Source organism: Triticum aestivum, chromosome 4B (assembly GCF_018294505.1).
Source record: "Triticum aestivum cultivar Chinese Spring chromosome 4B, IWGSC CS RefSeq v2.1, whole genome shotgun sequence".
Lineage (NCBI taxonomy): Eukaryota > Viridiplantae > Streptophyta > Magnoliopsida > Poales > Poaceae > Triticum > Triticum aestivum.
The window spans coordinates 424,240,750-424,267,513 of NC_057804.1; positions in this window are offsets into that span (position 1 = coordinate 424,240,750).

Below are 26,764 nucleotides of genomic sequence, written 5' to 3' on the forward strand. Positions count from 1 at the left end.
CGACAAGTCGAGCTTTCTTAATGGTGACACATACCATCATTGTCTATCTTCCCTTTTAGAATCCATCTGTACCCAACAGCCTTACGACCATCAAGTAGTTCTTCCAAAATATACACTTTGTTTTCATACATGGATCCTCTCTCGGATTTTATGGCCTCGAGCCATTTGTCGGAATCCGGGCCCACCATCGCTTCTCCATAGCTCGTAGGTTCATTGTTGTCTAGCAACATGACCTCCAAGACAGGAGTACGTGCCACTCTAAAGTAGTACGCATCCTTGTCGACCTACGAGGTTTGGTAGTGACTTGATCCGAAGTTTCATGATCACTATCATAAGCTTCCACTTTAATTGGTGTGGGCGCCACAGGAACAACTTCCTGTGCCCTGCTACACACTAGTTGAAGTGACGGTTCAATAACCTCATCAAGTCTCCACCATCCTCCCACTCAATTCTTTCGAGAGAAACTTTTCCTCGAGAAAGGACCCGTTTCTAGAGACAATCGCTTTTGCTTCCGGATCTGAAATAGGGGGTATACCCAACTATTTTGGGTGTCCTATGAAGATGCATTTATCTGCTTTGGGTTCGAGCTTATCAGGCAAAACTTATCACATAAGCGTCGCAGCCCCAAACTTTGAAGAAACGACAATTTAGGTTTCTCTAAACCATAGTTCATACGGTGTCATCTCAACGGAATTACGTGGTGCCCTATTAAAGTGAATGCGGTTGTCTCTAATGCCTAACCCATAAACGATAGTGGTAATTCGATAAGAGACATCATGGTATGCACCATATCCAATAGGGTGCAGTTATGATGTTCGGACACACCATCACACTATGGTGTTCCAGGCGGTATTAATTGTGAAACAATTTCCACAATGTCTTAATTGTCTGGCAAACTTGTAACTCAGATATTCATCTCTTTGATCATATCATAGACATTTTATCCTCTTGTCACGACGATCTTCAACTTCACTCTGAAATTAGTTGAACCTTTCAATAATTTAGACTTGTGTTTCATCAAGTAAATATACTCAACATCTACTCAAATCATCTATGAAGTAAGAACATAATGATATTCACTGCGTGCCTCAGCACTCATTGGATTGCACACACCAAATGTATTACTTCCAACAAGTTGCTCTCTTGCTGCATCTCACTGAAAACAAGGCCTTTCAGTCATTCTGCCCATGTGGTATGATTTGCATGTCTCAAGTGATTCAAAATCAAGTGAGTCCAAACGACCCATCTGCATGGAGTTTCTTCATGCGTATGTACCAATAGACATGGTTCGCATGTCTCAATCTTTTCAAAAATGAGTGAGTCCAAAGATCCATCAAACATGGAGCTTCTTCATGCATTTTATACCAATATGACTCAAATGGCAGTGCCACAAGTAGGTGGTACTATCATTACTATCTTATATCTTTTGGCATGAACATGTGTATCACTACGATCGAGATTCAATAAACCATTCATTTTAGGTGCACGACCATTGAAGGTATTATTCAAATAAACAGAGTAACCATTATTCTCCTTAAATGAATAACCGTATTGTGACAAACATAATCCAATCATGTCTATGCTCAACGCAAACACCAAATAACAATTATTTAGGTTTAACACCAATCCCGATGGTAGAGGGAGCGTGCGATGTTTGATAACATCAACCTTGGAAATACTTCCAACACATATCGTCACCTCACCTTTAGCTAGTCTCCGTTTATTCCGTAGCTTTTTATTTCGAGTTACTAAGACTTAGCAACCGAACCGATATTTATTACCCTAGTGCTACTAGGAGTACTAGTAAAGTACACATTAATATAATGTATATCCAATATACTTTTGTCGACCTTGCCAGCCTTCTCATCTACCAAGTATCTAGGGTAGTTCTGCTTCAGTGACTGTTCCCCTTATTTCAGAAGCACTTAGTCTCGGGTTTGGGTTCAACCTTGGGTTTCTTTACTAGAGTAGCAACTGATTTGCCGTTTCATGAAGTATCCCTTCTTGCCCTTGCCCTTCTTGAAACTAGTGGTTTCACCAACCATCAACAATTGATGCTCCTATTTGATTTCTACTTTCGCGGTGTCAAACATCGCGAATTGCTCAAGGATCATCATGTCTATCCCTGATATGTTATAGTTCATCACGAAGCTCTAATAGTTTGGTGGCAGTGACTATGGAGAACCATCACTATCTCATCTGGAAGATTAACTCCCACTCGATTCAAGTGATTGTAGTACTCAGACAATCTGAGCACATGCTCAATGATTGAGCTTTTCTCCCTTAGTTTTCAGGATTAAGAAACTCGTCGGAGGTCTCATACCTCTTGACGTGGGCACGAGCCTGAAATCCCAATTTCAGCCCTTTGAACATCTCATATGTTCCGCGACATTTCAAAATCGTCTTCAGCGCCTCAATTCTAAACCGTTTAACATTACTGAACTATCACGTAGTCATCAAAACGTGTATGTCAGATGTTCGCTACATCCACAGACGACGTTCGAGGTTCAGCACACCGAGCGGTGTATTAAGGAAATAAGCCTTCTGCGTAGCAACGAGGACAATCCTCAGTTTACGGACCTAGTCCGCATAATTGCTACTATAAACTTTTAACTAAATTTTCTCTAGGAACATATTTAAAACAGTAGAACTAAAGCGTAAGCTACGACATAATTTGCAAAGACCTTTTGACTATGTTCATGATAATTAAGTTCATCTGATTATTTAATGAACTCCCACTTACATAGACATCCCTCTAGTCATCTAAGTGATACATGATCTGAGTCAACTAGGCCGTGTCCGATCATCACGTGAGACGGACTAGCCATCATCGATGAACATCTTCATGTTGATCGTATCTGCTATACGACTCATGTTCGACCTTTCGGTCTCTTGTGTTCCGAGGCCATGTCTGTACATGCTAGGCTCGTCAAGTCAACCTAACTGTTTTGCTTGTGTAAATCTGGCTTACACCCGTTGTATTTGAACGTTAGAATCTATCACACCCGATCATCACGTGGTGCTTCGAAACAATGAGCCTTTGCAATGGTGCACAGTTAGGGGGAACACTTTCTTGAAATTTTAGCGAGGGATCATCTTATTTATGCTACCATCGTTCTAAGCACATAAGATGTAAAAACATGATAAACATCACATGCAATCAAATAGTGACATGATATGGCCAATACCATTTTGCTCCTTTTGATCTCCATCTTCGGGGCGCCATGATCATCATCGTCACCGGCATGACACCATGATCTCCACCATCGTGTCTTCATGAATTTGTCTCGCCAACTATTACTTCTACTACTACGGCTAACGGTTTAGCAATAAAGTAAAGTAATTACATGGCGTTATTCAATGACACGCCGGTCATACAATAAATTAAGACAACTCCTATGGCTCCTGCCAGTTGTCATACTCATCGACATGCAAGTCATGATTCCTATTACAAGAACATGATCAATCTCATACATCACATATATTTCATTCATCACATCCTTTGTCCATATCACATCACACGGCATATGCTACAAGAACAAGTTAGACGTCCTCTAATTGTTGTTGCAAGTTTTTACGTGGCTGCTATAGGTTTCTAGCAAGAATCGTTTCTTACCTACCTCAAAACCACAACGTGATATGCCAATTGCTATTTACCCTTCATAAGGACCCTTTTCATCGAATTCGATCCGACTAAAGTGGGAGAGACAGACACCCGCTAGCCACACTATGCAACTAGTGCATGTCACTCGGAGGAACCTGTCTCACGTAAGCGTACGTGTAAGGTTGGTCCGGGCCGCTTCATCCCACGATGCCGCCGAATCAAGATAAGACTACTAGTGGCAAGTAAATTGACAAAATCTATGCCCACAACAACTTGTGTTCTACTCGTGCATAGAAACTACGCATAGACCTAGCTCATGATGCCACTGTTGGGGAACGTAGCAGAAATTCAAAATTTTCTATGCATCACCAAGATCAATCTATGGAGTAACTAGCAACAAGAGAGAGGGGAGTGCATCTTCATACCCTTGAATATCACGATGCGGAAGCGTTGCAAGAACGCGGTCGGTGGAGTCGTACACGAAGCGATTCAGATCACGGCCGAATCTGATCTAAGCATCGAACAACGGTGCCTCCGCGTTCAACACACGTGCAGCCCGGTGACGTCTCCCATGTCTTGATCCAGCAAGGAGAGAGGGAGAGGTTGGGGAAGACTCCGTCCAGAAGTAGCACAACGGCATGGTGGAGATGGAGGAGCGTGGCACTCCAGCAGGGCTTCGCCAAGCACTGCGAGAGACGAGGAGGGAGAGGGGTAGGGCTGCACCAAGAGAGAGGGAGACTCATATTCTTGGCCGCCCCAAAACCCCCACTATATATAGGAGGAGGGGAGGAGGGTGCGCCCCCTCTAGGGTTCCCACCCCTAGGGGGGTCGGCAGCCCTAGACAGGATGGAGGGAGGCGGCCAAGAGGGGGAGAGAGGGGGGGCGCGCCCTAGGGTGGGCCTTAGGCGCATCTGCGCCTAGGGTTTCCCCTCTCTCCTCTTTGCTGCACCTTAGGCCTTGGTGGAAGGCGCACCAGCCCACTCAGGGGCTCATCCCTTCCCACTCTTGGCCCATGCAAGCCTCCGGGGCTTGTGGCCCCTCCCGGTGGACCCCGGAACCCTTCCGATGGTCCTGGTACATTACCGGTGACACCCGTAATACTTCCGGTGACCAAAACCTCACTTCCTATATATTATTCTTTACCTCCGGACCATTCCGGAACTTCTCGTGACGTCCGGGATCTCATCCGTGCCTTCGAACAACACTCGGTAACCACATACAAAACTTCCCTATAACCCTAGCATCATCGAACCTTAAGTGTGTAGACCCTACGGGTTCGGGAGACATGTAGACATGACCGAGACATCTCTCCGGTCAATAACCAACAGCGGGATCTGGATACCCATGTTGGCTCCCACATGTTCCATGATGATCTCATCAGATGAACCATGATGTCGGTGATTCAAGCAATCCCGTATACAATTCCCTTTGTCAATCGTTACTTTCCCGAGATTCGATCGTCGGTATCCCAATACCTCATTCAATCTCATTACCGGCAAGTCACTTTACTCGTTACGTGATGCATGATCCCGTGACTAACTACTTAGTCACATTGAGCTCATTATGATGATGCATTACCGAGTGGGCCCAGAGATACCTCTCCGTCACACGGAGTGACAAATCCCAGTCTCGATTCGTGCCAACCCAACAGACACTTTCGGAGGTACCCATACTGCACCTTTATAGCCACCCAATTACGTTGTGACGTTTGGCACACCAAAGCATTCCTACAGTATCCGGGAGTTGCACAATCTCATGGTCTAAGGAAATGATACTTGACATTAGAAAAGCTTTTAGAAAACGAACTACACAATCTTGTGCTATGCTTAGGATTGGGTCTTGTCCATCACATCATTCTTCTAATGATGTGATCCTGTTATCAATGACATCCAATGTCCATGGTCAGGAAACCATAACCATCTATTGATCAACGAGCTAGTCAACTAGAGGCTCACTAGGGACATGTTGTGGTCTATGTATTCACACATGTATTACGGTTTCCAGTTAATACAATTATAGCATGAACAATAGACAATTATCATGAACAAGGAAATATAATAATAACCATTTTATTATTGCCTCTAGGGCATATTTCCAACATTTATATCCAATGTTTTCTGTCTAATTTTTGTGTCCATCATCCCTGCCCTATTTTTCCGCCATCACACTCATAATCCGAGCCTATAAAATGAGCCATTGAACCTCTCTTCATCCTTCATCGAGCAACCTTCGAAATCATCACAGCTTTACTTGAACCCCCAATATTTTTAGTCTTCTTGGGTTTGCCTTGCTCGGACCAAGGCGTTAGGCCGAGGAAAATGAAGAATGTGAGTTTTCCCCCGGGGGTGGATTCCTGCAGTGTCACTACAAAATATGTGCTATTTTGTGACAAAAACCATGGTGATGGAACAGGAAACCCGGAGGGGAAACAGCTCGTGACAATCGTCCATCACGGAAAATGATCTTAGATAGTGCCCTCGGCAACTTCGGTGACGTTCTGGCCTTATTTTTGGCGACGCATTCGACCATCATTAGACATGTGCATATTCTATGACAATTTGTAGTGTCATAGAAAATAAGTTTTGAGATCTCAATTGCTTATAGTATAAAAATCCCCTGTGGCGTCAAATCACAAAATATATGCTTGTGATTACACTTATCGTCTCCCTTGTGTGAGGCCACTTGACAGGAGGAACTAATAGATTAGGAGAAAAAAACAATTGATCCCCTGGATTCGAGCCAAGGAACCGATGCCAATGTCATGGTGACCACCTAAATAGCATCACTACAAAAAAATACACTTCCGTGATGATACGTGTTTGTCACAGTATGTCGCGTTTTTTGTCATGCATGTACATCCATGACAAATTTATGACAGAATCAAGATAGTCATACCTGTGTTGTCGTAGAAGTGTTCCATGACATTACCAAAATTATCATCACGGAAGTGTCCACTTCCATGACGATAAATCGCGCGTCACAGAAGTGCTTTCGTTAAGGGTGACCGACACGTGGCATCCACCGTAACGGAACGCCGTTAAGCTATCGGGTCGGGTTTTGGATTCGATAACCCGTTAACAGCCCCGACCAATGGGGATTTTCCACGTGTAAAATCATCATTGGCTGGAGGAAACACGTGTCGGCTCATCGTTGGGACAGATGTCATCCACTCATTAGACAGAAGGCGCATATGATACGTCAACACGTGGCACGGCCCAACAAAGGCCCATTCCTGTGAAAAGGTCGGCCCGTTTGACTTGGTCAAAAGGTGGCGGGTCGGCCCATGGAAAGCCTATTAACGGCCTGTTCGCATATAGCCCATTTACAGCCCGCTAACCCAAGGCCCGTTACGCCCTATCCGAATTAGGCCCAGTAGCGTCATCTGGGCCATCCAATATGATTCCAGCCCGTTTTCACTTCTGGCCCATGTATGGCCCATGACGTCTTTCGGCCCATATGAGGCCCTATGTAACTCTTGGCCTATTAACGGCCCGTGGTGAAACTGGCCCATAATGAACAGTGTATCACTTTACACCCATTAACGGCCCGTGGTGAAACTGGCCCGTAATGAACAGTGTATCACTTTATACCCATTAACGGCCCGTTATTCCGTTGGGCCATTTCCAGCCCATGTTATCTTTCGGCCTTCTCAGAGCCCATTTATTCTTGGTCTCATTTCCAGCATTCGTTTACTTACGACCCGTTACTGCCATTTTCTGCTTGTGGGCCAAATTCAGCCCATGGTTACAGTCGGCCCGTTTGTGGTCCGTTAATACGTTGGGCCATTTTCATAGCGTCATCAAATACGGCCTATTAACGATGGCCCGTTATGGTCGGCCCATGAACGGACGATTCCAACTCTAGCCCGTTTACGGCCATAATGCAGCCTGTTATTGGCCCATGTTTGGCCAATCGATCATACGGCCCTTATAAGGCCCATTGATGATATGGCCCGTAGAAGGCCCATTGTTTCTACGGTCCGTAGAAGTCCCATTGTTTCTATGGCCCGTAGAAGGCCTACTGTTTCTACGGCCTGTAGAAGGCCCACTATTTCTACGGCCCGTAGGAGACCTAGTGTCACTATAGTAAATATTAGCCCATGGTTATTGTGGCCTAGTTTTGGTTATTGCAGCCACTAGCAAACCGCGGAAAAAGAACTGCACTGACTACAAGCAAACAAATAAACAAGACAACAAGGAAATAAATAAGCAAGCAACTTATGCTAGGCTATCACGGCTATTACACATATTACATCCACTGGGCATCAAAGTTCGCCACCAGTGATCATAAAGCGCAACGAAGAAGCAGATTACAAAAACTGGGCACCATTGCAGCGTAAGAAAATAATAACGAACCGAGACCACTTCCAAGACCGTTCAAGAAAGGTTAGCCTTGCGGGGGAACTGCTGCGCAAGCTGCTGAGCAAGGCTGTGAGACCGGCCTAGCATGTCGGTTATAGCTTCCAGGTGTAGCTGTTTAGCGATGAGGTTCTCATTGGTGTTCTCCGCAATCTTTCTTAGAGATAGGACTTCAAGTCGAAGTTGAGTTGCCGAATGCCTTTCTGCTAGAACTTGGGACTGAAGAAGTCGAACTGATTCAGACAACGAATTCTGTGAGCTTGTCTGACTGTTAGTCTCAAGTAACTTGAACACTGCATCAAGAAAAGACTTTGGGGTTGTCTCTCTATCTTCAAGATGTTTTGCCTTCTTTGCTGCAATATATGTTGGGTTTGTCTCATAGCCTTCAGCAGACTTGTGCATGCCATCAGGCATATCACCCTGAAACAAAGCAGAGAGATTACAGGTTTTGCACGTGTATAAACAAAGATGATAACTGTTCTGTCAATTCTATCCAATTTCAAATTAGAAAATAAAGATCAAAATATCAATAGCATAATTTGGCATTGTTCATAATGCGGGGAGCTTCACCACACTACTGGATTACCATGTCAACATAACAAGCATAGATGAAGGGCAAAGAAAATCATTGTATCTATTTTGGATAATGTGCATGGCATGTTGTTCATATCATCAGCCACATCAGTAAGATAAAACAGGAGATGACAAGGTGCAAACGTGGGCTGCTTCACCACACACTGGATTATAGATCCACAAAAACAAGCATACATATAGGGAGTATTAAGTAATGTGCATGGTATGAATAAGGAATTTGGTTTTACAAGTAAAACTTAGAACTTACGGTTCTTACGAACATGCATTTTGGTAGAAACAGCAAACTAAACAGCAGTAAACGATAGGGAGTATGAGCAAATTAAACAGCAGTTGAGGATAAAGGCTTTAGAAGGACTGACTTACATTAACAGTTAACACCGGCTTTATAATGCCCTTCTCCATGTCAAGGGAAGGATAACTCAAGAATTTCAGCACAGAATCTTCTTCATAAGCATTGCCTGTACTCTACATTTTGTAGAGAGTAATTATAGATATGATAATACTGGAAGGGATAGAGGATAATGAAGATAAGATGCAGATTGATGCTACATAATCAACTACCAATCCCTGGAAGTACAAGCGTTACAGGACAAAATGTACTGACAAGAGCAATGGGCTACACTTCTGCACTGGCATTGTCTGTGTATTCTACTTGTTGGTAAGATTAAATATAGATCTGATCTTTTTTAGTAAATGGTGGGCGAGGGAGATAAGATGCAGAATGCTACAAAATGAACCAATCCCTCTTCCCATAATACAAGAGTGTTTTGAACACTGGTGTACTGTACAAAACGTTCTTATATTATGGGACGGAGGGAGTAGCTGTTAATGTAAGTACAGTGATAGACCACGTTCAGTCCTTACAAGAGGACTGCAGAGCTAAACCTCTTCAAAAGCATTGGGTTGATTCTAAATTTATGTAAGAGTCCATACGGATCTTATAATGTCCACCAAATGGACGATTACGAGGCTAACATGTGCAGTGATGCTACATAATCAAACAGCTATGAAAGTAAGTATGGTCATACAGGGCAAGAGGTACTCACAAGAGCAATGCAGTGTGCAGTATAGTTGCGAGATTCTGTGGTCCCTTGAGAACGAATGTTCTTCTGCTAACAGTTTTCGTACAAGTGAGACATTAAGGCAAATGCAGAAATGTAGTTCAAATTGTGATGTGATATCATAGACAGTACCTTACGCTGCAGCCGAGACCAATGTGTAACAAGATTATTCCAGTCACCGTCGGATAAATGTAGCACCGGAGACTTTACAGAAATTTCGTTCAGAGGCTTGCCATCGAAGTGCGCTTGCCTCAGGTAGGAACGATACTTCATCAACGAGTGCTTGAAAAGCGCAACCAACCCTTGCTCGTCATCACAATCCAGTTTGCTCCTCGCCTATTTAAAAGAATGAAATCTTGTGTCTTCTGTCAGCAGAAACATATGCAGTAATGACCATGAATAACATTAGTACATTACTTACGCGTAAGTTGCGGAGGAAGACTGGAAATTGTTCTGTGTCTGCGGTATAATCTTTCCATGAAGGAAAGATGCGCACAAAGTTCCTGACAACAACATAAGCTTCGTCTTCTAAACTGGGAAGAAATGGAACAGGGGTCCTATTTGCTGCAATTGGGGCTCTCTCTGGTTCGAAAAGGGATTTGGCAACTGGATTTGGTGTACTCTTTGCTGGAATGGGGGTTTTGCGTCGTACAGCTGGTGCTATGTCAACTGGCATAATCATACTGTTTGCTGCAGTTGGGGTCTGCTGAGTTGGGGCATCAGAAATGACCAGTGTAGTAGGGCTAGAGTCTGCTAGAGTTGGGGTATTTTGTGGGTCAGGTGATATTGCAACTACACCTAATGGGCTATTTGATTTATCAGGTGCCACTACCTTTTCCAAATACTTTGCTTGTGCTCCTCCACGATCAGCAATCGCCCTCTTCCTTTTGAACGTCTGATACACAAGAACAACATTTGAATGGATAAATATGGTATGATGACAGATGGAATATGTACTGAAAATGGATAGGCAGGGCGTATTCACATACACGATGTGTAAACTAAGCTAATGGCAGTTCAACAAAGTAGAAGCAATGCAAAGCATCAGTTGCAAGATATGTGCGAGCAATGTAACCTTGGAAAGTTAGAGCAAGTACCTTGATGGGTGAATAAGATAGGGCATCTTCCTCTGACTCCTCCACTAGGGAGCTACATTGACTTAGGTCTCCCTCTAGCTCAGAATCACTGTTAGGATCATATTCTGAGCATGAATCTGTAGGTGGAGAGCGTTTGCATTGCATTGCATCCAGACTTGATTTCAGTCCCTTAATGCCAAGTTTGACAGCCATGGCATTGTTCTGCTTTATTCTTTTCATGCGCGCAAGCTCATAATCATTATGATGCTGTTCAGAATCTGAGATTCATGAAAACATAAAAAGTAGTCAGATTATCTATGGAATGCATTGCGGATTCAACTCGGAGAGTGTCTCCCTATAAACCCCTGCATATGCAAAGTTCACCTCCCCAACCGTGCTGACCAGACCACACACAGAAATACAAACCCCTTATGTCTCTATAACAGGCAGGCACACATTTCAAAACTGAAGTAGGAACATTAGAATCATATGAAATTCGTATTTGAACAAATAAACTAAGCAATTATGAGTGGCGTAATGTTTAGCTTCAAGGGTGGAGTGTTGGTAGTGCGACACAAAGCAAGTAGGCAGATTGTATTCCATGTAAAAGATCGAAACCTATGTAAAAGCTGGAAATGACACTTTCTTTCTATACAATGCAGTGTTCGTTACCCACACATGATGGAAGAGATCACATAGAGAAATACTATTCACTCATGTCTACGGTTCCAGTATTTAGAAACAGGGTGGTCCACCCTAAAAGAATATTGACAACAAATATGACAAGGCAAGCATAGATGTAGTGAATCAATCATTTACTTGTGAGCTTATTAGGACAAGTATGCAGAATTGTAACTGCAGTAAGAGACCGTCCAAAATCTGAATGAAGAAGTTTGTCTAGCACTTATTGTTTGCAACTAATCGACGTGAATAATTGGATATTATATCGAATGAGTAAGAAAGACAAGTAAAATTGTCAACAAACCTGGCTTGCAGTAGTAATCTGGGTCAATGTCACTACGACCAACAATCCAAAATGACTAGTTTCTGTTCCGAGGGCCGGAATTTTGAAAACCCTGTGAACTTTAGAGGTACTAAAGATTACCGAAATACATCTGAACCATTAAGTGTAGGTAGCACTGAGCACACAACAAACCCTAATGACAGTCCTGCCTAATGAGTAATGAATCAATTAGAAAATGGGTGATGAGGAGTGGCTGCTGAGTGTTGAGGACGTATCTCAGGATAAATCGGGTTGGCTTGGTGGGTGCTGCACGCCTGAGCCCTGAACGGACTGGGAAGGTAGGCACGGCGGCGCGCCCGGGCAGCGGTGACGCTGTTGGGCGAGCGGCTCCTGGCCTCCTGTTAGTCCGGCGTCTCCTCCTAGAGTCATGCCGTCCGGGGACGGCAAGTCGCCGGCGAGGCAGGCGGCTGGGGGCGAGTAGAGATCGGAAGCGCGCAGCAGAACAGAGGGGAATCGGGGCCTGGGACGACCCAAAATCCCAGGGTGGGCCGGCCCACCGTGGGCACCCTGTAGAGATACACACCCGAGCGGCGAACATGCATTTTCGAAACTAATTTAGGAACATTTAGCTGACCAATTAAACAACTCTGTTTTAATAATATCAGATTCGTATTTGAACATCTAAGCTTGTTTAGCTTGATGGGTGGAGCAGTGTTATTATGACACGAAGCACGTATTCTGATCGTATAGTGATCATAAAAGGGGGAAACTCTAAGCATATTTTTTTAGCAAAAGAGGGTTTCCCCTCCGATTTCTATTAAAGAAACCACCACGGAACCAACATGATCAATTAAACCCTAAGCATGATCAATTAAACCGTATTATGGCTGTGCCATGGCAGATTTGAAGCTGCAAACCGGAGAAATGATATTTAGCATCCATTGTTTGCTTCGAACTAAGAACTAAATTCTAAGAGCTGAAAAGAAAGTAGAGTAACCAAGTTAAGATCTATTTTCTGGTTGAGATCAAAAAGTTGAGGAGATATGAAGTACCACCTCTCTTGCGGCGCCGTGTAGGCATCGGGGGTGCGATGGCTGTCGGTGGCGTTGAAGCAGATCTGCGACGGTAGACGGGTGCATCGGGGGATAAGTCCCGTTGCGGTGGAAGAGAAGGTCGTGTGAGCGGCCCCGGCAAAGAGGACGACGGCGCCGATGAAGCGAGAGGACGCGATGCAAGGCTATTGGTCCGTCGCCGTGGATGAGAAACGTCCATCTCTAGCAGTGGACGACGCGGTCTTGGTAGGCGCTCCGGCATGGTGGAGGACGGTGGCGATGGATGTGGTGGAGGACGGCGGCGATGGATGGGGTGGCGGACGGAGGCTGGTGTGGGGATGGGGTGTTCTAGCGCGGACGGTGTATGAATGGGAAAATGGAGGGAGAGGTACGGGGAACCATGTTTTTGGGACGCGCCTGTCTGAAATATGGGAAAGTTACGAACTTAGCCCCCGTTTAAAATTTGGACGTCTCGTCGGTTGGGGATAGGACGGTAATCTCGCATCTCGCCAATATTTGCCCAGAGCGATTTCGGGCGAGGAGAGGGTGGTTGGCGCCCATGGTTGGCGCCCACGGTGTATGAACGGGGCTGACAGGTAGGGCGGTTGTGTCACGTCTGAGTGAAGTTACAAACCTGCCCCTATTGAAAATATTTGCCTACATCGATTTCGGCCGAGTCGAGTTTGTTTTGCCGCCCACCGTGTATGAATGGGGAATGGAGGGAGAAACAGAGGTCTTTCGGACGAGCTTGAATCAAATGTGTTTTGCCGCCCATGTTTGACGCCCACCGTGTCGGAATGGGCTCAGAGGCGGTCGTGTCACGTCTAATTGAAGTTACTAACCTACCCCTATTTAGAGCAGTGGAAATCGGGCCGATGGATTGTCCGTGTAATGGGTAGACAGTAATTTCCATCTCCCAAACACTTGGCTTCGGGCAGCCGACGTGGGAGTGGACATTTTGCTGCTTCTTTCGAATTTTGGGACAATAAGCATCCACGTTTACCCTGGCAACTAAATTCGAATCCATTTTGTATTCCTATATGAATCTTTATAAATCATTCTATGTGTTTTTATATATCTTCAAAAGGACGACAAAGATGTATTCCACTGTCATATATGAATATGGTTTACAAATGCCGATACTCAAATTCAGAAACTAGAATCCAGTTTAAGGTGAATTCGAATATTTGGAACACTTCATGTCCAACTCAAATGTCACACGCAGCATAATGTGTACTCCCATTTAGATATGTACACAAGCGATGTATCAAGATTCAAATACCGAGTCAATCAACCAAGAATGTACAGAACTAACAGACATATAAACACTTATAGAGTATATGGATCAATAATATCAACTAACATACATAAGCCAGGCCGCTGTACTTTTTTTGGCTACAACAGCATCCTTTTTTTAGCCAGCATCTTGGCCCTTTCCGATGCGTGCCACTTATGGTCCATCTATACTACTACTATTGCTGAATGCACATTCAGCCCGATTGGCATATTTGTAGGTCTGGCACAGCAATCCAAATGAAATGTCTCCGAGTCTTATCAATTAATACAGACTTGTGCTCAAATAAAATTACAAACCAAAAAACAAAAAAACAATTATTACATGATCTCTAAAACAAATGGTTTGATTGATTACATGAACAGACAACACAAAGGTTATTCAACTATGGAAAGAACATTTCACCTATGATTTACCAAGTAGGAATTTAATTTCCTTTTTTCCTTCAGGACCTTAACAATCTGGTCAGTCTCAGCTTGCTTCGTTTTGAAATCCACCAAATATTTAATGGTTGTCTTGAGTACTGCTTGTGATTGTGCTGTTTGCTTCCTCAACATGTCAACTTCATCTCTAAGTGCAGAAGCAGAATCTCTTTCTACCACTAGTTTAGCCTCTAGAGCATCAGCAGTTGGCAATTCATAATGCACGATTGGGCCGGTGCCACTGCTGTGGGATGATGCAACGTCCATGGGGACCTCGCTCTTTGATCTTGGGCTAACCTGTTTTGCCATTAAAGTTCCGATTGGATTCAGAAAAGTTGAAGTTAGCAAAACATCTCAACTGGGAGTTATAACAGCAAACCAGTTAAACAAACAAGGAATTAAAGAGTTTCAATTGGATGCTGAAAAGTAGTTATTAACATCATTGTAACCCGCTGTTGCAGCAGCAAAGCAGTTAAACAAACAAGTAGATATTTAAGTTAAGGCAAACAGGTAATTCTTAACAGTAAGTATCAAACACATAGATAGGCGCAGTCTACAATATGATTAACAGGCTGTGCCATTATGTAATCAGTAGCAAACTAAATTAAGCCAAGCAACGTAATTGAACAATTTTGCAATAAGTGGCTAACTAAAATTCCGAGAAGCAGGTAACTGAACTTACGCTAGTTCTTTGTACAGGCACACTGCAACTTCTTTTTCGCTTACAAGGTTGTACAAAGGAGTCCATGGCATCAATTGCTTGGATACGCAGTCCCAATACTTCTTTCTTCCCACACTGCATGGGTAAGTCGAATGGTTAATCTGGTAAGATGGTGCGTCCTTGATATGTTATATGAGGACGTGTAGTCAGACTAGTTGTAGCCAAACACATCACACTGGCTTTTACTGTATATTTCATGCGATTACTTTTGGCATATCGAGATCTAAGCAATCTACAATAGGATGAAAAGACTGGCATCCTTCACATTATTGGCGAACTCAGTTCATAGAAACAAGCAATTCAACCATTCTGTGGGTAAATCAAAAGCGCCACTGGAATATTTTTCACTATCCAATCATACACGCAAAAAGGGGCGACGCCACCATAGGGGCTGGTATGGGCGGCCGCCTCAGGTGGCTGGAAAGTGTGCACCTAGTTTGAGTCGTCCAGGTTGGCCCATGCTAGTTTTGTTCGTCCCAACGCACGAGCAGGCAATGTAAAAAATGAAGAAAAATGTTTCAATTTGGATGGGCCAATAACATAAGTGCAAGGCAGGCCCTATAGCAGGCTCGCGGCCCAAACGAGCGCCTCCCATATCGATCGACAGCAGGAAAAATCCCAATTCATTCGCTCCAGCCTCCAGTCTGGTTCGCTCCTAACCTAGCCGCCGCTGGACAGACCGACACAGCACTTCCTCGCGCCCTCGTTGGAGGGCGGTCGCCGGGCTTCAAGCGAACGGAAGGACAAGAAGATGAAGATCCAACCCTGGGTGTAGCCTGCGTGGGAGGCAGCGGCGGCAGCACGGGCATGGCATCGAGCTTGCGCAAACGGACAGTCGCAGCTTGCAAGAGTAGCATGCGCAACGAGCAGGTACATCACATCCCTGATTATATCTAATTCAACTCTTCAATTTCTGGCCAATAGTTAAACCTGACGGTGTTGTAAAACTGCTTGTATGTAGGGAATCTATGAGAAAATGAAACCAATTTCTACTTATTTTATAACTCCCCCAATCAATACTGAACTGACTGAATCTGATGTATCTAATCAAGTTTCCGGTGCAAACATACAAGCTCATGTTGTTCTTGAGCCTGAAGTGTCTAATGAACAGACTGCTAATGAAGGATTTGATGCAAACATTTTACATGCTCCTGGTGATGAACATATAGTGTCTAATGAGGGATCTAATGCAAGCATTTTGCAAGCTCATTGAAGGATTTAGTGTCTAATGATGATCTACTATGTTGAGAGAGACAGAGATTTGCAGGCATTGATGACAAGCAAATTATAGTGCATTTTCATAGCTTGAGGAAACGTCGAGGCCATCTACCAGAAAGTCCCCGTATCATGACAACATAGCATAAATACTTTTCTAATCTGTTGTTTGAAACTATTGGCATACTTGTGCAGGATAGATATATTGATATGCAGTTTGCGCACTGGTTATACGTGCAATTACACTTCGATATTTTCAGCCAGAGAACGAATAATTCAAGCAGGTACAGACCATGTTTGTAGTCCTTGTACACCATGTTGCATTTTGTGTTTTTTGGTGCTTGCATCATTTAGTGTTTATAATCTGAACTACTTTGGATCATTAGCTGGTTTTCAAAGTGCATGTAGCTTCACATTTCTCAAGTTATGTTGATTTCCGGAGTGCAAGTGCCTTCGTATTTTTTAAGTTAAATGTTCGCCCCTGGTAACTTGAATTCGTGGATCAGCCACTGCACACAAATCATACACGAATGCCAGTACGAATTAAATGAAATGCAGGGACTTACGCTAGCTCGTTGTACAGGCTCACTGCAGCTCTGCTTGCGCTTGGGATGTTCCATGTACAAGTCCATGTTACCACTTGCTTGGATGTGCAGGCCTTGTGCTCCTTGCATCCCCCTCTGCATTTTTGACACGGCGAATGGTTGATCAAATAAGAGGAATCGACCTTGATGTTGTACCGGAGGACAGATACTTACAAGGTTATACGGGTGTGCAGGATGTGTACCAGATCCCGTAGCGCCGTCATGCTTCGCTAAAAAATGGATTTGCTTGTTTCAGATGATATCTCCAGAAGAAATAAGAGTTAAAGTCAGAGTTGCATAGGCGTGTAAGCTAAGAGAGCAGTGAAAGGATATCCAAACATCGTCGGAACAGTGCACAAGGGAGTGATGTGTGGATACCTAGTTCGGGCCGGCGTTTGGGCATGCTCGCCTAGCTAGAGTGCGGGTCACTTCAGAGCCGTTGAGGGTGATGCGCTGGCGTTGGCTGGCCGCGCACGGATGCAGATCTTGAGTGGCAGCGGAGCGCTACGATGCGGTGGACGAGACCGTTGGTGAAGCCCCAACGGCCTCGGGGGCGGAGGTGCGACGATGTGCTCGGTGAAGTAGCCCCGGTGAGCTGGGAGACGGCGTCGGTGAAGCGCACCTGATGCGGTGGAACTCGGTGTCTGTGAGGCACGTCGGTTGCGGCGGCTGACGTTGTCGGTGGACCACCCGGTGCGGTGGACGAGGGCGTAGATGAGGTAGCTCCGGTGCGGTGGTGAAGCGCGACCGTCGTCTTCGTCGTCGTCGTCCGGCACAGAGGTGGGGAACGGTGGGGAAAGAGACGAGACGAGGGGCGATTCGAGGGATGGCGGCGAATTAGGGATTTGAGCAATCTGGGCGCGGAAGGGGACGGTGGAGAAGAGAGATTTTGCAGGGCTGGAATTGGGGCCGCCAGATATTTCAATCCGAAACGTGGAAGTGCGAACTTATATTGTCGTCGTCCTTTTTTGGGGGGAGGGGGGTGGGTGGCTGGGTGCTACGCGTCCGTCCGACACACGCGACCACCCCGACAGGACTATGCTTTGGTGCCTTAAGGCACCTGCCTTTGTGTCCATGACATGTGGGCCCAACAGGTGGCTGGCCCACATGTCAGTCACCCAAGGGCAGTTGCCTTTAAGGCACCGAAGCAGCGTCCACCCCGACACGACCCTGGTCTGCCTGGTGCGCCTACATTTGAGAATGCAAACGAATCTTCTTTCATTTGCAAACGAATCTGTATGTATTACCATGCCCGTGTTTTCCTTGCAATAATTAGTCATTCGAAACGAGATACTCCATCCGTTCACTTTTGTAAGTCGTTTCAGACAACTTAAAATGAACTGTTTTGCACATTGTCTGAAATGTCTTCAAGGTCTTATAAAAGTGAACAGAGGGAGTACTATAAATTAATTAATGAGGAGTTATTTGAAAAAAATCGAAACGGTACCCACGCTAACGTGGATTAGAGTGTGTCACATAATTAGTTATTTGAATTAGAGTGTGTGTCACGTAGTTAGTTATTTGAATTAGAGTGTGTGTCACGTAGCGATCTCCAATTCTAACGTGGATTTCGCATTTCACTGTATCCATGCTACTTTTTTAATACAAATTCATATGTATATGATGAACACCATGGTAGTGAGAAAACTTTTGGATGGATTCAAACATATGACCTACAAAATAGCACAACAAATTGAGTCAATGTCAACTTTTCGAAACTTAGTATGGCACGAATTCGAAATAATTACCCGTATGCCTGGTCCTCGGTTCAAATCTTACAATGTACACCGAATTGAAACATCGATATTAAGTCTCGTACTATGTACATTCAAATGTTGTTTTTAGCCCCCCCCCCCCCCCCCGCACAAACGCTACATACTTCCTGTATCGGTTAATCTTCCTCTCCTAACCACCTTAGCAAGCTATCGGTTTCCAACACACGTTCATTCTTTCTCTCCATGTTTCGATCTCTAAGTCTCTCAACTACACAACCCCTTTTCCACTCCTGTTACCAAATGTATTTACCTCACACACCCGCCATTGCACCCCATGCCGAGCTCTCTCTCTCTCCCCCTCTCCCTCTCACCCTCTCGCGCTAAATACATGCATTGCCTATCTAGCCCCCCCCCCAACCTCTCGTGCGCACGCATGCACGTTGTATATCTAGGTCACTCCCTCGAGACTATCTCACTCTTTATTCCGCACGGCGGGCCACACTCGCTCAATCTCGCTCTCTTTATCTGAGTCTCGTTTAACCTCGTTTTCTTTCACACACAAATGATATATCTCCCTGTTCGGGCCTCGATCGACACACTCTATACTCTCTCACGCAGATTGTCTATCTAGGTCAGTCCATCCAAGCCGCCGCCACTCTTTCAACCTCATGGTGGGCCACGCTCACTCAATCTCTCTCTCTCTCTCTCTCTCTCTCTCCGTATGTCTTGATTCACCTTGCTCTTTCTCGGACAAAAACGATATATCACCATGTTTGATCCCAATTCGACCTATTCACATTGTATACTCTCTCACGCACATCGTCTATCTAGGTCACTCTCTCCAACCCGTCTCACTCTTTCGATCGCACGGCAACCCTATGTGATTGGTTGACCTTGCTTCCTCCCACGCACAAAATACATCTACACGTATGTGACTGGATCATCTCTCAAGATCTATCTTACAGCCCTCACCCTTGCCAAAAGCTCAATCGGACAATATCTCTCCGGAGCATATATATTTGTTCAATGAATGTCGGACCACACTCACTTTGTCTCTCGATTGACCTCGCTTTCTCACACCGTATCTTCCACGCGTTGAAGCTACTACCTCTCCATCCCTCGCAAAGCCGGAGCTATTTACATTGCGAGGGGCACTCCAACCTTGGATTAATTTTTGTAGGCATTTATTCCGGTCGGTTTAGATTATATTTTCGTAGCATTCGGCCCACAACTACTCCAAACACCGTTGCAACCCACGCAACTCCCCTAGTTGATTTCCCTCTGGCTCGGTCATCGCTCTCTCGCACGTCCTTTCTCGCCTTCAACGTCGCACCATGGTATTATTGAAAAAACTATGTTGTTCTCTTTAATTATTATAAATAAGCTACAAAACTACACACCGATAGTCCACTTGGAATGGAACAAATTTCGACCCACAAATTAAAGTGCTACAAACTACACACCGAGGGGCCCACATGTCATGAAACAAATTTGGACCCATATACAAATTAAAAAATAAAGGACGAGGATCGAACATGCGACCGGGCCTTCAAGCCGCACGTCAATAGGCAACATATACGTAGAATAGCAATGTTTGTTGTACCCCCTTTGTTCACATAATGTTTTTATATTACCACAGCCTAATTAATGGATAACATGTAATATTATTTTTAGTACTATTCGCCTTCACTTACTGGTGGGTTCCATGTGTGCTCTCTCTCTCCTCCCCTTCTGCGTTTAGACGCACGGGCAAACAGGAAGAACTCGCGGGCGATGTTGCCGTTGACCATATCTGGACGCGTTCACAAGTCACGGCACCAGTTTCACGTACTAGCAGCACTAGTCAGTGTGTACGTGCAATGCACGTTAATTTGGAAGTATATTAAGTGCATGCGGATATTAACTACTAGGATATTATTTGCGTGTTGTCATGTGATTAGCACTATTTTTGGCATGAAATTAACTGCACGCTAAACATGTTGAGCGCTCGACATTGAAGCAGTCTAGGTCGTTGGATGACAAGGAATACATGTGGCTTGATGACATTTTATATTTAATTTGATACGGCTCTAGCAGAACATTCAATCGATCAAACCATACATTTCGTTCAGTCTGACTCCGACTTTAAACTATACGACGATCGATATAAAATAAACGGAAATGATAAATGTTCAGATTTTAAGCATGGCAATCCGAACGTTTTTCATGGCAAATTTAGAATACGCGGCGACGGCGGGGGCGTCTCGCGGTGGGAAGTGACTCCTCTGTCGTGCTCTGTGTGTCGTTGGGCCACTGATCGACGGCGACGGCGGCGTCTTGCGCCGTTGTTGGCGTACTCCTAGATGTTGGCCTAGCTTCAAGGAAGGCCAAAATGTTCTGGACTTCGAAGCGAGTCAACTGGCGGGAGGAGGCGACTGGCGTTGGTGCAAGGAAGCGGTCAACGGCGGCCATCCATGCCGCTAAGGGGGGCACTGGCACCCATGCGGGGACAGGCGCTGTCAACGGCGCGGCGGAGACATTCGTGTGCATGGGCACCGGCACGGGCGCGCACGTCAGTGCACGCGCAGGCGCATGCGCTGGCAAGTGCACGGGCACCGGCACGGGCGTGCGCATCAGTGCACGCGCAGGCGCATGCGTTGGCAGGTGCACGGGCGCTTGAAAGTCGGCGGCGACCTCATGGAACCCCGTGGCATCAAGCTCAGCGACAATGTGCGGCTCCCAGCCCATCAATGCCACGAGGATGGGCGCTGGTGTAGTCGGGGCGACGGGAGCCGAAACGGGAGCGGGGACAGGCGCGGCGTCTTCCCGCAAGGCCAGTTCAAGCTCGTCCCAAAGCGCCTTATGTTCTTGAGACTCTGGCTGGGTGTCTTTCTCATGAAACTGGAACACTAAGGGCAGACCATCGTGATGCGGCATGGCGTATGTTTTGGTCAGGCTAGTTGGAGGTAGACGACAGGAGAATCGGAGAGGAAGAGAGAGGATTGTAGCGATACCGGGTAGTGCGGGGTTGATTTTAAACTGCGGCACCGGCGACATTAAAAGTGGGAGCAGTTGGGACGACGGTGGGCGGCGGAGCCTGGTCAAAGGGCTCGCCTCCCGGTGAGTCTGCACAGCGGTCTGCTCGCACGCCTCCCTGACAGCCGGCGCAGCGGTCTGCTCGCACGCCTCCCGTCGACTCACACGCTTGCTGGGACGGCACCTGCCGATGAGAAGCGGGGACTCGTGGCGGCACATAAACTCCCACGGTTTCAATAGTGAAAGCGTTTGCCTTAAGTGACAGGTCTTTGTTCCAAAATACCTTGGCTCTTCATTTGTGCAACTTGTCATAAGCAGCTTGTCTCGAATTGAAGAAAAAACTTACGAAGTAATATTTGTGCCATATCACGTGACCATGCTCAGTTTCAAGAATTTATGCTCACTTTTGGATTTTCTGAAATTTAAGATCCAGGATTCGAAACAATATCATAACCTGCATCATGCAATAAATTTTCAAGCCGTACATCTGTCCTGTTGTATTTCTTAAGAAAGGATTTGGTCAAACATTTTTGCTTAAGTTAAAACCTCCTTTCCGGTTTATAGGGCTCAATTCAAAAATCTCACCAACCAAGGTAGATGGTGAGTGGTGGAACAATTGTTGTAGTTTGCAAAACCACTCAATTAATGCGCTTGTTTTCCTCAAAAATTGTGTTTACGAATGCATTAATTGCAATGCATGAATGAATAAAGTACATGCATTGGTCAATTTTCTCTTAATACTTGCATGTAATGATTTATTGCACCTTGAAATCTGAACATGTGATGGGGAACAACCAAATTGAGACTTACAAAATGGGAAAACTAAAATTATGAGATAAGCCCTATAAACTGGAAAGGAGGGAGTAAATGCATAATCCCTCCGTACCAGTGCATTGCCTGATATACTAACTCAAGTACTAGGCACGAACAAACAGGCTTAATTCTGTGCTCATCCTGGTGTAGTACAAGTAGTACTAGGCAGTGCAGTTGACGGGTGACCTTGACGAGCGGCGACCGAGGGATTTGAACCGTGCTCGACACGGTAGGTAACGTTGTCTAGTTACTAAAGCATCCCTCCGTTGTTCATCGGTAGTCATTATGGACCGGGGACATGAGGGGAATTTCCTAGGGATGGAATTCTAGCCGCCAGATATTTCGACTTGAAACGCTGAGGCTCGACTGGTTGGGGTTGCCTAATGTGCGTACCACGCACGCCACCGAAGGACACGAGCCCGTTTTTTTAGGATCAACACGAGCCAAGGTCTGGCTGGTACGCCGTTGGGTCCTACCATTCGAGAATACGAAAGGAACCTTTTAAATTGCCGAACGAATCTATGTGTATTACAATACCCGTACTTTCCTTGCAAATACTAATCTCAACGTGGTAATTGATTTAGGACGAGTTGTTGAATTAGAGAGAGTTTTGTGATATAGTGATCTCAACGTGGATTTCACATTTCATGGTATCCCTAGTAAGTTTTCCAATGCAAATTCAAATTTAAAAGATGAACAATATGGAGGTGAGAAAACTTTGTATGTATCAAGCATATGACCACACACACACACACACAGACACACATGCACGAACACAACAACAATCCAATAAGTATAGTGCATATATTTTTCCAAACCATGCATGTATGACACGAATTCAAAAATACTCCTTCTATTCCTAAATATTAGTCTTTTAGAGAGTTCAACAAGTGACTACATACGGAGCAAAATGAGTGAATCTAGACTCTAAAATATGTCTATATACATCCGTATGTGCCAGTCCATTTGAAGCCTCTAAAAAGACTAATATTTAGGAACGAAGGGAGTAAAATGTAAGACATCCATGGTCCTCAGTTCAATATTTAAAATGAACATGAAACTGAAACATGAATATTAAGTCTAGTACTACAGTACATGCAAATGTTGTGTTTAGGCGGAGCTATGATTGTCGGGGGTCAACCCCTCGACCTTAGATAAAATTGTGGAGCTCTGTTTAGGGTTGTTTAGATTATATTTGTCCCCACCCTCCCAACCACCGATTGGTTGTGCACCCCCACCCCTCCTCCCCGGGAGAATATCATGTGCCCCCATACCTTAGATGCTATATGCCGATACGAGTTGCTTGGAGCTTGTAGATCTGAGATATAGCAGCTCACATGATGTGTCTTAATTTTTTTGCAGGAAACCTTGATGAGTTTGAGAATTGCACACAATTTGTACAAAAACTACTTAGATGCCCTTTGATCCCATATCCAACGACCTCGAAGCTCGTATCACCGTAGCATCTAAGATGAAGGAGGACATCATATTCTCCTGTATGTAAGAATATCATGTGCTACCACACCTTAGATGCTTTGGTGATACAAGCTCTTCGGAGGCGTTGGATTTGTGACCCAACACCTCCTCGGTGGTTCGAATGGTTTTTTGCAGAAAAGCCCCAAAAGAGTTCGGCCACTGCTTACAAGCACAAAGACTGCTCAGATGCCATTGGATCTCAGATCAAACGACCTCCAAGCTCGTATCACCGTAGCATCCAAGCTGCGATAGCACCTTATGTTTTCTCGCACGGGAGAGTATGAGGTGCTCCCGCACCGTAGATTCTATGGTGATACGAGTTCACTGAGATCTAACGGCCCACAGTAGGAGGTTTGAATGTTTTTGCAATATACGGCTGATAGAGTTTGGGAAATGCGCAGAAAGTACAAGTACTATGCATGTGCCATCTGATCACTGATCATACGACCTAGATGCTCATATCACCGTAGCGGGTAATTAAGCTACGGGGAGCACCTAATATGAGCACCGGGGAGCCGTTGGATCGAAGATGCAGCGGCACACACGAGGCCTGAATGTTTTATTTGCAAAAAAAACCTTTGGAGAGTTTGGAAATTGCGCATAATTACAAAGACTACTCCCAAGCCATTGGATCTCACTTCCAACGGTGTAAAAACTCGTATCACCATAGTATCTAAGCTGCGGGGTGGATGTGATATTCTATGCCGCTGTCATTTTTGTTTGTAAACTTGCAAAATACGTGTAACTCGTGCCGTTACTTGTCTAACCGCGCAAAGTGTTTGTTCAAAAAAACCATCCTACACTGAAATATCGGAACAACACACGGGGGTCCCACTTGTCATTAATCAAATTTGGACCTAAAACTAACAAATCTGAAAGACGAGATTCGAACTGGCAACCTGGACTACAAAGCGTAAGTCGATAGCCTGAAAAAACGAACGGTTGTTGGCTTTGTCCCATAACTTGATTTTATACAGTACTTGCGTTGAGTAGAGTAGAGGGAGTGCCTCGTCAACACGTGCATGACCGTTGTCTCACTTACTGGTGGGTCCCAGGTCTGCGATCTCAATCTCTCTTCTCTCCATCGTCTAACCTTTGCACGGGCACACACGAAGAGCGGCGCTAGCTTGCCGTGGTGTTATTACAACTAAAAAAAGCTTGGAAAATAGAAGAATCGCCTAGAACAAGAGACGTTGTGGCTGGTCGAGACGGAGCTAACCGTGCCACGTTTGCATGATGAAGTTGTGTGGCTAGTGGGGTGTTTTCGACCGACTGGCTGGGTCCCGAGGTCGAACCATAGGTACTACGTCTGATACAGTATATTTTTACATGCACATTTTTCCTCCGTGCCGAGACATGGCACATCCTACCGCGCGGTTTCGGGGTCCTCCCGGGTGGTGCACGCATATATTCTTCCTGACGTAGGATGCCCTACCGCGCGTTTTCTGGGTCCTCCTCAGTCGTAGCACCGAAGCAAGTAAATGAGTCGTCAAATCACGAAAGACCACCTTTCCCACCGAGTACATCAGTGAAGCACGGTGGCTAGCTAGTTGGGCTAGTTTGACTGATTAGCTAGGCCGCCACCACATTTGTTTTTTCACCCCTTTTTTTATCTACTTGCCGGCAGGTAAATTTAAATATCCACCACGGCGTTGCTCTGGTGTTTGGGTGCGGCAGGATTTTTAATTTTTTTATTGACGGAAGCAGGCGTGGCAGGATTTTTAATTTTTTTGATTGACGGGAGTAGGCGCAGCAAGTCACGATGACTCCGCCTGTAAAAACCCACTGCTCCCTGATGTGAGAAGTCGTCGACTAGTGTTTTACCGTGGTGAAAACCAAAAGATTCCCTGCTCCTCGGCTGGCTCCCTCCGCCTTCTCGTAGATTGCATTGCCTTTCAGCCGTTTCGCCCCCTTTGCTTCCTCTCCCCATTGCTTCTACCTGGTGCCATGGCGGCGCAGTAGATCACGGAGTCCGAGGTGAGGCGCCTAACACAGGAGCTCCATGCCAAGGATGCGGAGCTCAGGGCCAACGACGTGGAGCTCCGTGAGCTCAAGGAGGAGAGGAGTGCCATGCTCCTCCGTTATGTGCGGGAGTTCACGAAGCTTCAAAAGCGGCAGGCATCCACCACAAAGATGCTCGAGGCGTCGGCAGCGTTGCTGCAGAAAGCGGGAGATACGATAGGCCGTCAGGGGAGCCGGCTGGAGCGCGAGCGGGCCGATCGTGGCGAGGTCCAGGATCGCCTCAGCCACTTGGTGAACCAAGTTGCCACGCACGTGTTGCGGCTGCATGATGCCTACCGTCGTGCCAGCGCGATGATGTCAGCCGTCGGGCTAAACCTGTTCGACCACCCGGTCGACTTCAATTAGCTGCGGCTTCCTGACCTGGTCTCCTTCTTCACCTATATCTTCGAGGAGCTGAGCCGTCTCCTCGCGATGGTGGGGGCTGAGCTGGACAAGGAGGGGTTGCAGGCTGCCATCGCTGTTGCCGGGCGAATCCTTTCCGGGCTCCGTCACCGGAATCCGTTTGTGCCATTGGACGCCGTCTTTGACGAGCTGGCTCCCGTCGACCGAGAGCGGGCTTTGCGGGCGGTTGCACCCTGCATCACCAACGTCGTGCACCGAGAAACAGAGGGACTTTGGTGGTGTTTAGGCGCCCTCTGCATGGGCATGTCCATGTCTTGGCGCAGCATGACCGTTGGATCACACTCAGACGGTGCAGATCAGTCACTGTAGCACAAAGCGTGTGGGTGTGTTTGGTTGCATTCTCATCTCAATATAGTTGTTTCCTCTTCGTGTATTT